The sequence below is a fragment of the Copadichromis virginalis genome, linkage group LG11, assembly GCF_057382275.1.
Source record: "Copadichromis virginalis isolate Kocher_CV1m ecotype Utaka linkage group LG11, C_Virginalis_male_GT1.1, whole genome shotgun sequence".
NCBI classification, from domain to species: domain Eukaryota; kingdom Metazoa; phylum Chordata; class Actinopteri; order Cichliformes; family Cichlidae; genus Copadichromis; species Copadichromis virginalis.
This window is the reverse complement of record NC_140628.1, coordinates 15,570,426-15,583,267: the sequence shown is the minus strand read 5'-3', so window position 1 is coordinate 15,583,267 and position 12,842 is coordinate 15,570,426. Positions and strand designations below refer to the sequence as shown.

General features: G+C 47.0%; 1 pseudogene; it reads left to right on the top strand.

Moving 5' to 3' along the window:
* The first annotated feature begins 4,637 nt into the window (after nt 1–4,637).
* LOC146698266 (uncharacterized) lies at nt 4,638–7,342 on the top strand (annotated as a pseudogene).
* The last annotated feature ends 5,500 nt before the right edge of the window (nt 7,343–12,842 follow it).

The window sequence follows — 12,842 nt, the reverse complement described above, 5'->3', positions numbered from 1 at the left end:
TTAAGGAAGCTAAACTTTCTGTGCTAGAGATAACATTCTGAGACAAATTCAGACTTTTATTGCACATTTGTATGCATTTAGATCTGTTCAGTACAATACTGTCTATACCATTTTGTGTCACTTCCTGTTTCTCTCTTTCTCTTTTTTTTGGCGTGTTTTGCCTTGATTTCAATCTGTTTGCAGAAACTAAATTTCCACATGGTTCTCATGGCTTCTCGCGCTGTGTGAGCAGGTTGTGTGTGCGTGATATATATATATATATATATATAGATAGATATATAGATATACATGTGGGTATATGTATGTATATGTGTGTGTATATATATATATATGTATGTATATGTGTGTATATATATATATATATATGAGGGGAAGAACAAAGTTGACAATAAGCCTGGCTTTTTGTGATGACATCATACTCTCATTTCCCAGTCTGGCATTGCAGTAAGAGCTTCTTGTAACCTCTTTCTCCTTTTAGCTGAGTTGAAGAGATGATGGAAGTGATTGTAATTTCAACCACACACTTTGCAGGCAAGTTTGAAGTATGTAAATATTGCATAAATGTACAATAAATATGGTGAGTTGTACTGTATGTACTAGTTAAAGTGCAAGTCTCACATCTCGCTCACTGTGGCCTTCATTCTTGTGGAATACTCATTACACTTTGTGCATGTGTTCAACACTTGCCGCTTGTTCTGTAGATAATCAGCTAACAGGCTGTATTTGGCTCTAGCGTTCTACAATTTCGCGCTATAAGTGTTAATTATATTAAATTAATGTCTTCAGCCACATTACAGCCTCTCAGCTATTGGGATAAATGAACTGCTTTTTAAGTTACTTTGTTGATGTTGCTTTTTTTAAGACTGAGGATAAATTTCAGTAAGGTGGTGTAGCTTTCTTCAACTCCTTAAATGACTTAAATATCAAAGGTGAAAGATGCGCTCAGTGTTAAAATGTTGATGCCTCTTGTGCTGAATCAACAGTGACTTAATTTATTTGCTACAAAAAGTTAATCCTCTGCTTTTTGCTGTTTGTACTTTCGTTTTCATATGTTCAATAAAGTCTAGGCTGTGGATAGAAACGAACGCTTTTCTTTTTTTAAGCTTTTCTTTTAGTTTAGGTTTTAGTAAGAGGCCGGGAAAGTTTAAGACAAACACCTTCACAATAACCGTGAGAAGAATGAAACTGAGGAAGGGATTTTGTCACAGGTCTAAATATAAATGTGATTTTTGTCCAGTGGAGGGCAGCAGAAGCAAACATCCACATGTCACCCAGGAACAGCTGGTGCATGTTTGCTCTGCGGCTGCTCACTTGTCCTGCTATCATGATCTTTAGGAACATATTTCTATGTGTTACTGATAAGGGCCGGCACAATAATGACTGGATTTGTTCTGTAACAGCCTCATGGAGCTGCTTTGCCTAACTGTAAATGTAGTGGAAGGCTGTTATCGCTGAACAAACGGGACTGTAACCTGAGCCCTTCTCATATTCCCGGCAGCTGTACAAGCCCAGCTCGATGATGGCTGAAGTAAACAGGGTTGGAGTCAGGTATCACACTCCTGTTGGAACAAAGGAGAGGGTTTGTTAGGGGGAAGATAAAGGTTGGTTAACCTTTATTTGCTGTGGCAAATCGGTTGCATTTTAAAGTATGAATACATTTGATGAAAGGTGGATTAAAAAGGAAAAAGCGTGGGAGGAGTCACTGTAACTGCCTTTACAGGAAATCATACTCGCATTCTTTACGTTAAAGCTCATACGCCCACTCACATCTTGAAGTCATTATCAGCGTCTGGATTTTTTCCACCAGTGGGAGAAAAATGTTCTGTACTCATGAACATCCTCTAAAAGGAGTTAAAGTGTCAGTTCAAATAATTTAAAGGTAAATACAAGTAACTGGTAGACTGGGGGAAAATAAATACTACAGTGGAAACAAATGAAAAGCTGTTAAATTGAGTAGGAGCTAAAAGAAGTCAGATTGAATCTCACCGAATCTTAAATATAGCATCCGTGTAACCAGCACATGCAATTTTTCCTCAGTCAGTACAGCTTTAAAAATTCTTATGACAATTCCAGTCTGTGATTCTCCTTTTAAAGCCATTTAAGATATTTCCCAAGCGCTGTTAAACAGCAAGCATAGTTTTAACATAGCCTTTTCTAAATATCCTGGTTTTATTTTGGATATTGTAGAAACAAAACTACAACAAACAGCTGTGTGTTGTCATTTTCAACAGTCCCACACATCCATTCTTTCTTGGCGACTCTCTCAAGGTCCCCACAAATTTGCAGTGTGATTCTAGTCAGGGCTTTGTGCAAGCCAGTCAGTAATACTCCCATTGGTTTTCTGGAGGTACTTCTACAGGAGCGACATATTTTGTGGCTCTTTGTGTTGTTGGAATACAAACCCAGACCCAGATTTGTGCTGAGTGCTTGCATTTATTTCTTTTTTTCTTATTTTCACATGTCCTTCTTTCTTCATGTTTCCCACAGCATAATGCTCCCACCACTGTGTTTCACTGTGGGGACAGTGTTCTTTGGATCGTACACCTCTCCCTAAGAAGGATCTCTGTGGCCAAAGAGCTCTAGTTTCATCTCATCTGACCAAAGGACCTGTTTCCAAAGAGAACCAGACAGTATAGAACAGTATGCTAAGGATGACCTTTCTCCTGGTTGTCAATATCATACTTCAATCTGGCTTCAGTCAAGTGAAGATTTTCTTGATCTTGCAGTCAATTCTTGTGCAAGGTTTTAGTGACCGCCTTCTTTGAGAGGACAATTCATGACTTGGCTAAGTCATTCACTAATGTCTAGGCAGTTGTTCTTGAGACACATTTCACACTAGTTTTCTTTCCAGAGTCTTTGAAATGTTTCACTTCCTGCTTATACCAGGCTCATTCTATAACCATGTGTGACTCGCCTTGAATTTCTTAAAAATACTTCTCACTGCAGTTCTTACACTTGGAAATGCTTTGACTACTTTGTATAGCCATCTCCGACTGTGTTAGTGTTAGAGTCAAATTGTTAAATGTTGCCATTATTGTACTTACATTTGTAAGTCTTAGTTCAAACAAAGACATTCCTTTGTTTCTGACCCCCGATGACGAGCCAGAACCATGCAGGAGCGCTGACGGGCTTCAGCCTGGGTTGAAGCCCGCCAGCGCTCCCCAGGACGATGATGACGTGCTGGACATCGGCCTGGACATCCATGGTTTGTCGGAGGATGAGCAGGAGAGCTCATTGTCGGCCCAATGTACTGCCGCTGCTGCGCCGGTCGGCCACGATGACACCTCTCTTTTCTCCCTGTTTCGCCGTGCTGCTGAGAAGCTGCAGGTGGACTGGCCCTCTCCTCCGCCAGCTCAGAAGCCGTCGCGGTTCGCGGGGTTTTTCCTCCCACCGGAGCCCGCAACGGCCAAAAACTGCCTTCCCATGTTCCCAGACTTTCTCTGCGAGCTAACAGCATCATGGGACAAACCTCTGTCTACCCGCGTCACTGTGCCCGGCTATGGACAGTACATGGAATTGGACGGCGCTGAGGGGGCTGGCTTAACTAACCCACCCCCTATAGAGCCGTCTCTGGCTGCTCATCTGGCCCCGTCCCATAACCATGGTGTCGGCGGCCCCGCAACTCTGCCGTCCAAGCACTGCAGATTCTCTGCTTCGCAGCTGGAGAAGATTTATCGAGCTCAGGCCGGCACTGCTCGCGCCATGAGCTCTGTCACCATGCTCCAGACGTACCAGGCAATGTGCCTGGCGGAGCTCGGATCGCTGGTTCCTGATGACAGCCCGCTGGCACCTCTTCTTAACGAGGTCAGAGTCGCCACAGATTACATCCTCCGTGCGTCTCGCTGTGCAGCGCTCTCCCTGGGCAGAGGGATGGCTTCGACAGTAGTGGCGCAGAGGCACCTGTGGCTGACCCTCTCTGACGTCCCGGATAGGGTCAGGGCTGTATATCTGGACGCACCAGTGTCTGCGGCTGGGTTATTCGGACATTCACTTGAAGCCATTCAGGCTAGATTCGATCTGAGGAAGAAGCAGACGGAAGCTCTGTGCGACATCATCCCCAGACGTCAGCCGAAACCCAAGCCCGCAGCTAGCTCTCACAGGCCCGCCGCTCCTCTGCCGACTGGCAAGAGACCGGCGCCCACTGCTGAAATGGGTGTGCTGCCAGCGAGAGCACATCCTCCGGCCCGAGCTCCACGCCAGTCGGCCTGGAGCAAAGGCCCACCCTCGGGCCCCCGGCGGGACCCGACGCCCAGGAGGAAGAAGCCTCAGCCCTCCTAGCTGTGGTTTCGAGTGGAGAGGGGGTCCAGCAGCAGGGAGACGCTGTTTTTACCCCTCTGTTGCCGCACAAGAGGTGCCGCTTAAGTTCTGTTCAGGTTGTCAGCCCCAGAAGGCGCTGCACTTTCCTAACACTGTCTCCCAAGCACAAAACCCCTGCACACAAAATGCCTCAGGTAACTCCCTGTTCAGGTGTGTTAAATGTTCAGGTGACCACATCGAGTGTTCCCGCTATTTTTCATTGTTGTGCCTTAGAAAAGGTGCCTCCAACAAAATGTATAAATGTACATGTTTCCATGTTAAAATCAATAAAGAGTGTTGTTTATTCTCAAACAATCACAAATGCTCAGCCTGCAGGCAGAATGTGCCAGGTCAGGCAGGTGATGCAGTCCCCTGCAGACACACTGGGGGGTGACGACACACTGGGGGGCGACAACGCCCCGCCGACGGTCAGCCGGCTGGCTGCTGACTTCCCTCAGTGCTGCGCTTGCGCCCCCTCTCCATGGGTGCTGCGAACTGTTGCCATGGGTTACCGGTTGCAGTTCCGGGTCAAGCCGCCTCGTTTCCAAAGAGTCGTAAACACGACTGTCAACACCGAGGCGGCCATGATACTCAGAGAGGAAATAAAGGCGCTATTGCAGAAAAGAGCAATACGAGTGGTCCCCGCTTCGGAGACAGACAAAGGTTGGTACAGCCGTTATTTTGTTGTTCCGAAAAAAGGGGGAGGGCTTCGTCCCATCCTCGACCTGCGAGTCTTGAACACGTATCTACGAACGTACAGGTTCAAGATGCTAACACTCAGACAGCTCTTGAATGCGGTCGGCTCGGGAGATTGGTTTGCAACAATCGATCTAACAGATGCTTATTTTCATGTCGCTATACACCCGAAACACAAGCAGTTTCTGAGGTTTGCATTCGAGGGCGTAGCCTACGGATACCTAGTGCTGCCGTTCGGGCTGTCGCTTGCTCCTCGCACCTTTACGAAATGTGCCGAGGCAGCACTAGCGCCCCTCAGAGAGAGAGGAATCCGCATCTTAGCCTACCTAGACGACTGGGCTCTCGTAGCTTGCTCCAGAGAGCAGGTAGAGACACAGCTGTTGCTGGTTCTGTCACACATTCAGACACTGGGGTTCTCTGTGAACTTTCAAAAGAGCTCGCTAATCCCGAGTCAGCAGATTACTTTTCTCGGTTTGGAAATATGCTCGCTTTCCAGCCGCGCGCGTTTGTCGGAGCACAGAGTGGCCGCGTTTCATCGCTGCCTCGCTCAGTTTCATTTGGGACGCAGACTGCGTTTCCAGACGATATTAAGCTTGTTGGGCATGATGGCATCTTTGATCGCCGTAGTGCCACTTGGACTGTTAAAAATGAGAGCGTTTCAGCGCTGGACTGACTCTCACCGTTTGTGTGCATCGCGTCACCTCTGGAGGAGGCTGCCGGTAACCGCGTCTTGCATGCTAGCTCTCAGTCCTTGGAGGGAGCCCGGGCTGCTCCTGTCTCGCTCTCTGCTGTTATGGTGCAGTGTTCATTTTCTCTCTCTAAGAGCCACCCATGTCCCGGGCCACCTGAACCTGGAGCCCGACCTTCTCTCAACGGGGGGGTCCTCTGGTGAGAGAATGGAGGTTACACCCTTTAATAGTGGCTCAGATTTGGGACCTATTAGGCAAGGCGCAAATAGATCTTTTTGCTTCCAGGGTAAATACTCACTGCCCCCTGTTCTTCTCCATAATCGACCACGATGCACCCTTGGGCTTGGACGCGCTAGCGCACCAATGGCCAGACGTGCTCCTGTATGCATTTCCCCCAGTGGAAATGATATCTCCAGTTCTAGAGAGAGTGCGTTGGCATTCCCTCTCTCTGATTCTAGTGGCCCCTTGGTGGCCCACAAGGTCGTGGTATGCAGAGATAATCAGCCTGCTAGCAGCGAGTCCTTGGCAGCTTCCTCTCTGCAGGGATCTCCTCTCTCAGGCGGGAGGAAAAGTGTTTGATCCGCACCCAGATCTGTGGCGCCTTCATGCTTACCTGCTGAGAGGTTAAACTTGATTGCTAAGGGTTTGCCACCTAGTGTGATAGCGACAATTCAGAGCGCTAGGGCCTCATCTACTAGAGGCTTGTATGCTTACAAATGGCGAGCCTTCGAGCAATGGTGCCAGGACCGCCACATTCTCCCATTTCAGTGCTCTATTGTGGATGTTTTGACATTCCTGCAGGAGCTGCTGGATAAGGGCCTTTCATTTTCGACAATTAAGGTTTATTTGGCAGCTATATCTGCTTGTCATATTGGCTTTGACGGGGTGACACCAGGTGCACATCCCCTCGCCATACGTTTTCTGAAAGGAGTTCGCCAGCTGAGGCCCGTGCTTAAGTCCAGTGTCCCTGCTTGGGACTTGTCTTTGGTGCTGGAGGCCCTTTGTAGCCCCCCGTTTGAACCCATTGAATCTGTGGATATGAAATTTCTTTCATAAAAGACTGCATTACTTCTCGCTTTGGCTTCGGCAAAGCGAGTGGGTGACCTTCATGCGCTCTCTGTGCATCCCTCCTGCACACAGTTCTCTTCTGATGGCCACAAGGTCGTATTGCGTCCAAATGCTGCCTATTTTCCCAAGATCATGCCTGCATCTTCTAGCTCAATGGAGTTTGAGTTGCTGAGCTTTTGCTCCCCTCCTTTTGCATCTGAGGAGCAGAGGAGGATGCATTCTCTTTGTCCAGTGCGTGTGCTACGCACCTACATTGAGCGCACTCAGAATGTGCGTTTATGTGACCAGCTGTTTGTCTGCTTCGCTAATCCAAATAGAGGTAGAGCTCTGTCGAAACAGAGGCTGTCCCACTGGATTATAGAAGCTATCTCACTGGCATACGGCTTGGTCTTGCTTTGCCCCACGGGGTGAGAGCTCATTCCACCAGGGGGATGGCAACCTCATGGGCTCTTTTTAAAGGGGTGCCTGTAGCTGATATTTGTGCGGCAGCTAGTTGGGCATCACCGCACACTTTTGTGCGGTTTTATCGGTTGGACGTTACAGCCCCTTCGATGGCTCATGCTGTCCTTTCTGCTGGGTCTACCATTCACTAAGGATGTGGTGGTCCGATTCCAGTTCGGTGGCTGCTCTGTGGGGCGTGTATATATGTCCCATACTTATGTGTTGTACCGAGTAAATCGACTGAAAGGGAACGAATAGTTATGTCTATAACTTCTGTTCCCTGAAGGAGAGGAACGAGGTACAACACAAGGTGGCCCCACTGAGCAGTTTGGCTTGGTGAAGAGCGGCTATCGAACTGAGGGATGACTGTGATGACAGCGGCTATATGTGCAGGCGGGGCCATGCGCGTGTCATCACACGTCATCTGCCTTAAAGGCGTGATTAAAGGTTTCTTCAGCCAGGACACGCGAGGGCGTGATATCCCATACTTATGTGTTGTACCTCGTTCCTCTCCTTCAGGGAACAGAGGTTATAGACATAACTATTCGTTTTACAATGGGTGTTTGTGGAAACTGGTGAACAACAACTGGTGCAACAGTGCGAACGTGGTTCCTCTCACACGCTCCTGCACACCAAATCTGGAACTACTGTCCATCATGTGTCGTCCTTTATATCTACCTCGGGAATTTACATCGGTCATTGTAAGTGCCGTTTATATTCCACCACAAGCGGACACGGTCACCGCCTTATGCGAGCTGCATGAGGCACTCACACAGCACCAGACACAACACCGGGACGCTGCGCTTATTGTGACGGGGGACTTTAATAGTGCCAACCTCAAACGCGCAGCGCCGAACTTTTATCAACACATCACCTGCCCCACCAGAGGTGAAAGGACACTAGACCACTGCTACACTACGGTCAAGGACGGCTACAAGGCACAATCCCGCCCTCCGTTTGGCAAATCCGATCACCCCGCCATCTTCCTCATGCCAAAATACAAACAAAGGCTGAAACAGGAAGTTCTGGTTCAGAGGAAGATCAATCGGTGGCCGCGTTAAAGGACGCACTCGATGACGCAGACTGGGGCATGTTCAGAAACAGCTCCGATGATGATGTCAACGTGTTTACGGAAGCAGTTGTGGGATTCATCGGGAAACTAGTGGATGATACCGTGGAGACAAAGACTATCACAACGTTTCCCAACCAGAAGCCGTGGGTGGATAAAACCATCCGCGACGCTCTGAGATCCCGCACCGCTGCCTACAACACGGGACTCACGACGGGGGACATGGACCCGTACAAAGCCGCGTCATATAACGTGCGGAGGGCGGTGAAAGAGGCGAAGCAGCGCTACGGGAGGAAACTAGAGTCACAACTCCAACAGAGTGACTCTAGGAGCCTGTGGCGGGGACTAAGGACAATAACGGACTATAAAGCACCAACAACCGGTATGACGAACGCGGCCGTGACTCTGGCAGACGAGCTGAACACTTTCTATGCTCGCTTCGAGGCTGCAGCTAAGGACTCCAACAATGCTAGTGCTAGCGGCGCTAACGGCTGCAGACAGGAAGATACTGCCAGCACCGGAAACGTTCTCGTCATCTCCGAGCATGAAGTAAGGAGAGCCGTCAAGAGAGTGAACACCAGGAAAGCAGCAGGACCAGACGGCATCCCAGGTCGTATCCTCAGAGACTGCGCATACCAGCTAGCTCCTGTGTTCACTGAGATATTCAACATCTCTTTATCTCAGTCGGTGATCCCCACATGCTTCAAAGAGTCCATCATTGTTCCTGTCCCGAAGAAACCCCACCCTGCTTCTCTCAATGACTATCGCCCTGTAGCCCTCACCTCAGTAGTGATGAAGTGCTTTGAACGCCTGGTCAGAGACTTCATCATTTCTTCACTACCAGACACACTGGACCCACTACAGTTCGCTTACCGTCCAAATCGTTCCACAGACGATGCCATCTCTCATCTCCTCCACACATCACTCACTCACTTGGACACTAGAAGGGGGAATTATGTTAAAATGCTCTTCATAGACTACAGCTCTGCATTTAACACCATAATTCCCTCCACACTCACCACCAAGCTGGAGCATCTGGGACTCAGCTCATCTATGTGTCAGTGGATCTCCAACTTCCTAACTGGCAGACCACAGGCAGTAAGGATGGGCGGACATGTCTCAGCCTCCACCACTCTCAGCACTGGAGCCCCCCAGGGGTGTGTTCTGAGCCCCCTGCTGTACTCTCTGTACACATATGACTGTGTGGCCACTACCAGCTCCACCACCATCATCAAGTTTGCTGACGACACCGTCGTGGTGGGCCTGATCTCTGATAACAACGAGACGGCCTACCTGAAGGAGATTAGGAATCTGGAGAACTGGTGCCAGAGGAACAACCTCCTTCTAAACGTCAGTAAGACAAAGGAGCTGATAGTGGACTTCAGCACTAAGCAGGAGAGGAACTACCAGACCCCCGTCATCAACGAGTGCCCAGTGGAGAGAGTGGACAGCTTCAAATACCTCGGAGTTCACATCACGCAGGACCTGTCATGGTCCTGTCACATCAACACCGTGGTGAAAAAGGCCCGTCAGCGTCTCTATCACCTCAGACGCTTGAGAGACTTCCAACTGCCCTCCAAGGTGCTCAGGAACTTTTACTCGTGCACCATAGAGAGCATCCTGACGGGAAACATCTTAACCTGGTTCGGGAACAGCACCATGCAGGACAGACGAGCTCTACAGAGGGTTGTGCGGTCAGCTGAGCGCACCATCCGCTCCGAGCTCCCTGACCTGCACTCAATCTACAGCAGGCGGTGCTGGACCAAGGCCAGGAAGATCGTGAAGGACCTCAGCCATCCCAACAACAGACTGTTCTCTCTGTTGAGGTCAGGAAAGCGATTCCGCTCCCTGAAGACCAACACAGAGAGACTGAGGAGGAGCTTCTTCCCGCAGGCGATACGGTCTCTCAATCACACCACCACACAGTACTGACCCACACATATAGTTCTTACACACACACTGGACATTCTGGACATTGTTTTCACTTCATCACTTAAATCACTTTAAGCATATTTGCACTGCACAAGACATAATGTGGATTGCACAACACTGGTTACTATATTCTTCATTTCCAGTTAATACTTGTACAGCTGCTGTTATTGTGAGTACAGGGAGTGCAGAATTATTAGGCAAATGAGTATTTTGTCCACATCATCCTCTTCATGCATGTTGTCTTACTCCAAGCTGTATAGGCTCGAAAGCCTACTACCAATTAAGCATATTAGGTGACGTGCATCTCTGTAATGAGAAGGGGTGTGGTCTAATGACATCAACACCCTATATCAGGTGTGCATAATTATTAGGCAACATCCTTTCCTTTGGCAAAATGGGTCAAAAGAAGGACTTGACAGGCTCAGAAAAGTCAAAAATAGTGAGATATCTTGCAGAGGGATGCAGCAGTCTCAAAATTGCAAAGCTTCTGAAGCGTGATCATCGAACAATCAAGCGTTTCATTCAAAATAGTCAACAGGGTCGCAAGAAGCGTGTGGAAAAACCAAGGCGCAAAATAACTGCCCATGAACTGAGAAAAGTCAAGCGTGCAGCTGCCAAGATGCCACTTGCCATCAGTTTGGCCATATTTCAGAGCTGCAACATCACTGGAGTGCCCAAAAGCACAAGGTGTGCAATACTCAGAGACATGGCCAAGGTAAGAAAGGCTGAAAGACGACCACCACTGAACAAGACACACAAGCTGAAACGTCAAGACTGGGCCAAGAAATATCTCAAGACTGGTTTTTCTAAGGTTTTATGGACTGATGAAATGAGAGTGAGTCTTAATGGGCCAGATGGATGGGCCCGTGGCTGGATTGGTAATGGGTAGAGAGCTCCAGTCCGACTCAGACGCCAGCAAGGTGGAGGTGGAGTACTGGTTTGGGCTGGTATCATCAAAGATGAGCTTGTGGGGCCTTTTCGGGTTGAGGATGGATTCAAGCTCAACTCCCAGTCCTACTGCCAGTTTCTGGAAGACACCTTCTTCAAGCAGTGGTACAGGAAGAAGTCTGCATCCTTCAAGAAAAACATGATTTTCATGCAGGACAATGCTCCATCACACGCGTCCAAGTACTCCACAGCGTGGCTGGCAAGAAAGGGTATAAAAGAAGAAAAACTAATGACATGGCCACCTTGTTCACCTGATCTGAACCCCATTGAGAACCTGTGGTCCATCATCACATGTGAGATTTACAAGGAGGGAAAACAGTACACCTCTCTGAACAGTGTCTGGGAGGCTGTGGTTGCTGCTGCACGCAATGTTGATGGTGAACAGATCAAAACACTGACAGAATCCATGGATGGCAGGCTTTTGAGTGTCCTTGCAAAGAAAGGTGGCTATATTGGTCGCTGATTTGTTTTTGTTTTGTTTTTGAATGTCAGAAATGTATATTTGTGAATGTGGAGATGTTATATTGGTTTCACTGGTAAAAATAAATAATTGAAATGGGTATATATTTGTTTTTTGTTAAGTTGCCTAATAATTATGCACAGTAATAGTCACCTGCACACACAGATATCCCCCTAAAATAGCTAAAACTAAAAACAAACTAAAAACTACTTCCAAAAACATTCAGCTTTGATATTAATGAGTGTTTTGGGTTCATTGAGAACATGGTTGTTGTTCAATAATAAAATTATTCCTCAAAAATACAACTTGCCTAATAATTCTGCACTCCCTGTATATATATATATATATTTATTTATATTTCTTCATACATTCTTATATAGTTCTATACTGTTTATTTTGTTGTACAGTTATTTTATTTTCAACTTTAATTTATATATTTTATCTTATTCTTTCCCAGTTAAATTTACCCTTCATTCTAATTTGTGTTGTACAGTTATTTCATTTTTAACCTTAATTTTTATATTTTATTCCTTCCTAGTTAAATTTACACTTTTTAATTTTTTATATTTATTTCCTATCTTATTCATAGCCTTTTCCTTTTTTTTTTCTTTAGGTCACGAGCAGTTGTCTAAGCATTTCACTGCATATCGTACTGTGTATGACTGTGACAAATAAAATTTGAATTTGAATTTGAAACTGCGTGTCACAGAAATAAAAGGCTGCAGTGGAAGCTGGTTCTTCGAAGTGGTCTGACACCAAGGGCAGAAGGGCTGCTCTGAGATCCTTCCCTTGCTAGCATGTGAAAACCGGTTGAGCTGCTCTGTCTTGCTTTGTTAACAGAAATAAGTCTAAACCAGTGGGACCTGTGGAAGTGCAGGCCCCGCTCAAGTCTAAACTTGTTGTTTTGGCACGATGCTTTCTCAAATGACACTCAGACCCTTGAGGTTTTTATACCGTGTGTACATTGGAAAATAAAACCCATCGCTGGTTTGTGTTATGGTTTCTAGGGGGGTGGGGGAGCTAATAATATCCACTCAAATCATTTTGTTTTTTTAATGGAATAATTTTGTAGTTGTGTATTAACAGAAACAGTTTTCTTTAAAATGCACCTGTACACCTGTAAAATAATGTATTCAACAGTTAAGCTGCAAACTCACTTATTCCACAGTTGTGTTCCCAAGGTTTCTATGGGAAGGCTCTGAAACTGGTCTGATAAAACTCATCCAATTAAACAACACAAACA